Raw genomic sequence first — 4,165 nt, forward strand, 5'->3', positions numbered from 1 at the left:
AGGCTGCAGTTGTTCACAAGCACATTTACACACAGCCGGGCCCCTCTACAAGTGCCAATCACTTACTGGAACAACTCACACCACAACCACAGGACAGGAAAATACCCTGCCATATCATTAGCTGACACAGAGGTATTTTCAATACACAACCTACAATTGTCAATGTGATAAATGTTCAACATATTTTTTTAAACTAAATATACAGCATTTACAAAACATTTCAGAATTAAAGAGATTTGTATTTTTGTATTTGAAGAGTTTTTTCAAAAATGCTATATCCTCCAGTTTTTCACCTTTGTGTTTTTTCATCAGAAATGATTTTTGATTGTCATAGATTTTTAGATATGTATGAAAATGTTTTGTTTTTTTGCAAAGTGCTATATGCATTGTTTAGCTGGAATGGAATGTTTGTATCCTGTATATTTGACTGTGATAATATGTGGTTCTGTTACCTAGCTATTTTAAGATGAATGCACTTACTGTCAGTTGCTCTGGATAAGAGCATCTGCTAAATGACTAAAATGTCAAATGTAAATATTTTATATAAAGATCTCATATTACTGTATTGAATTATTTATTTTATTGATATTTTTAATATTGATGTCATATGTATAATTTGTACATTTCTTTATTTAATTGGTTTTATTGTTTACATTTGATTGTGTAAAACCTAGCAGTACTATTTATTTCTCTGAGAGTGAGGCAGATATATAACATTTCGCAATTTTTTTTAATATATAGCAGTTTGGAATGAAACATTTTATACGTTTTATTAAACTAGGCAAGTCAGTTAGGAACAAATTCTTATTTTCAATGAGTCCACTAGGCTACCTGCCGCCCCTATTTATCCTATTTACCCACTTTCACATTTCTAAAATCAGGCAGAATGCATGTCCAGACAAAGAACAAGAGTGACTCTAAAAGGCATTATGCCATGTTTGGCTAAGGATGAGATTATATTGGATTAAGAGGAAATTTTGCAATGCAAATGAATGCACCTAGGATCAATAAGGCCTGTTCAACTCAATATACAAACTAATTAAGAGGTAATACAATCAAACTAAAATAGATTGTCCAAGCTTCCTCAGAAAAAAAATCCAATCAAACCTTTTTATGTGAATGATAAAATCTAAAGTGATCCTTCTTTGTACGAATAATGACCTGAGCTTTGTGTCTACTTAATAAAGGAAACTTGTCTTCGGAGGTTACATTCAATGTGCATATTCTAATCAATATGAATTACATAGGGTTTTATGTTATCTGCACCAGACGGCTAAACTAATTAATGTTTTATTGAGTGTTTTAACTCAATTATTTTCCAAAGTCACAGAAAGGTACAATGCCATTTTCTATGCGAAGGCAAGTCAAGCAGGAGTGGAGTCTATTTTCAATGCAGTCTCAAGGAGAGTTTAGTTCCTTAGAAAATAAACCTTCCTGGAAAACAAACTATACTTACCTAAGATGCATATTTTCAGTTTAATAATGACAACTACTAGTTATACCGGTGATATTAAACATGTACATTCATATTTATAGAAAATGAAATGTATTAAATTGATGAATTATACCAACTCGTATTATATACGTTTACCAGACACACTTATCCAGAGCGACTTACAGTAGTGACTGGAAACGTTTTCATTTGTACTGGTACCCTGTGGGAATCAAACCCACAACCCTGGCATTGCAAGTGCCATGCTCTACCAACTGAGCCACACAGGACCCAAAATTATATGCATGTGTGTGTGCACAAGTGTATTGTTAGTTGTTGATATGTCATTACATCACATGCACAATATTCTCAGTATGCCTATAATGACCAAAGTTTGGATATGTCCCCCACCCTTCTCCCCTTGTTCATTCCAGCTGATTGCTCATTTTCTAATGCGAATGTCTGGGCTGCCTGTGAGGCTGTGGCTGGCCTATAGGCTGGACTAGGTGGCTATGGTTTCTCCCCTGTCAGCTGGCCAGCCGGCTACTCACTGGGGCTACTCACTGGGGCTGCTCTCTGGGGCTGCTCTCTGGGGCTGCTCTCTGAGGCTGCTCTCTGGGGCTGCTCTCTGGGGCTGCTCTCTGGGGCTGCTCTCTGAGGCTGCTCTCTGGGGCTGCTCTCTGGGGCTGCTCTCTGAGGCTGCTCTCTGGGGCTGCTCTCTGGGGCTGCTCTCTGGGGTTGCTCTCTGGGGCTGCTCTCTGGGGCTGCTCTCTGAGGCTACTCACTGGGGCTGCTCTCTGGGGCTGCTCTCTGAGGCTGCTCTCTGGGGCTGCTCTCTGGGGCTGCTCTCTGGGGCTGCTCTCTGGGGTTGCTCTCTGGGGCTGCTCTCTGAGGCTACTCACTGGGGCTGCTCTCTGGGGCTGCTCTCTGAGGCTGCTCTCTGGGGCTGCTCTCTGGGGCTGCTCTCTGGGGCTGCTCTCTGGGACTGCTCTCTGAGGCTGTGGGACGGATGTAATGGGCTCTGACAGGAGGGAACTGATCTCATTCACAGGGGATTAGATATGTGGCATGAATGTGGTGACCCTCAATGGACACATTAATGACCGTTATCATTCACAGACTTTCTGCTGCCATTCATAAAGAAGCTTTTTCGGGCTCCAGAGCTGGAACTCAGTCATACTGCTGCTCCCGGCTGCATAAAATACATTGTTTTCACTGCCTTTAAGATAACGCAGCGTCAATTTGGCTTAGCCTCTGTTCTTGTGACTGGGTAGGTGGGTGGGAGGGGAGAGTTGGGTGGTTGGTCGAATGCTTTGAGCAGCAGCATAGTGCAGTAAATAATAACATTGTTTACAGTTCAGTTACAACCACATGCTGACAGAACAAAACAAAAGCCTACAGTCTGTCACCAGAAACACACGCTGCAGTCACATGGTCAATATTTAGCATCAGCCCACTGCTATTTATGATCGAAAAAATATATATTTACATAAAACCATGTAGTGCTTATTAATTTTGAGGTTCATCTGCAGTATGAACGGTAACAAGGATTATCAATTTTAAATCCACAAAAAAAATCTACATTTAAATACATAGTCATTTCAAATGACAAATGCCTGATTGCAGTAACGACATGGTTCCAATAATATATTTGGACGCCCAAAAACAAACATTGCTTTAAAAAGAGAGCACAGCAAGTGAACCAAATAGAAGGGTTATAATTAAATGTTCTAGAGGCAGGATGTTCATCAGTGTGTGGTTTACAAAAAATACCAAACAAATCTAACATCACTATGAATGGGAGAACAGTCAGAGAAAGGTTTCAGTCATATTGAAAGGAAATGTTCAGTACAGTGAAGAGGGCTGGTTGGGTTCTGCATTACAAAGGGTGTCCATTACAAACATGTGGCGAGGCAGCTGCAACATGAGTATTCTCTCTGTGTACCTGCCTTAGCTATCTGTCAGACGACTTTTGGTCTGCCTCAAAAGACCAATAAACACACAATATGATGTTCAACGCTATTAGACCTGCTATTGTCAAATTCATAATCAATCAGAAAAGGTAAATGTATCACCTGTCAAACTTCAATCTCATAATGTGCTTTTTTAAGCCTGAGCATTTTTTCATTTCGGTAAGTGAAACAAGATCAATTAAAATAAATTCCACAAATTCAGATGTTTCAAACTGATGTTTCAAAGGTTGTACTTAACGAAAGCATGTACTTAGCATTTTTCCATTACATTACTCCAAGCTGGCAGGCCAAATTGTGTTTTCCAAGAATAGGTGTCTTGACATCCCGCACAATGAAAATGAGCTAACAAGCTAACATCACAACTTCTTCTAATGAAAACTAGTAAAACAAATTCCAATGCATGCAAGTCTAATTTCCACGTTAATATTATTAGCAAGGCAGAGGTGCTGATAATGATATGAAGGTCTGTAGAGTTCTATGGGTGCTGCCTGCCTGCCTGCCTGCTTGGCTGGCTGGCTGGCTGGCTGGGACTCAGAGGTGTTGTTTGACAGCTGCACAGGAAGAGCCTCTCTCCACACATAGAGGTGTCAGCAGCGTCTGTACATTTCCAATTTTGATGTCAGATTCCCTGTGCATGTGTCGATATCAAAATCACATTCTCTTCCGCTCTACATCGCTGCTTCCCTCCCTCTCATACACCGACCAATCTGTTCATTATGATAAGTTGCTCATTATATGAAAACGTGTACTTGTTCTTCCA

The 4,165-nt window shown here is 40.3% G+C and overlaps 1 non-coding gene across 1 annotated transcript; it reads right to left on the reverse strand.

The window, feature by feature from the left end:
• Positions 1 to 1,648: 1,648 nt before the first annotated feature.
• On the reverse strand, positions 1,649 to 1,725 carry trnaa-ugc (transfer RNA alanine (anticodon UGC)). Its single transcript has one exon. It is a non-coding gene; the product is annotated as a tRNA-Ala (tRNA).
• Between the last annotated feature and the right edge of the window lie 2,440 nt (positions 1,726 to 4,165).

Source organism: Oncorhynchus nerka, linkage group LG28, assembly GCF_034236695.1.
Source record: "Oncorhynchus nerka isolate Pitt River linkage group LG28, Oner_Uvic_2.0, whole genome shotgun sequence".
Lineage (NCBI taxonomy): Eukaryota > Metazoa > Chordata > Actinopteri > Salmoniformes > Salmonidae > Oncorhynchus > Oncorhynchus nerka.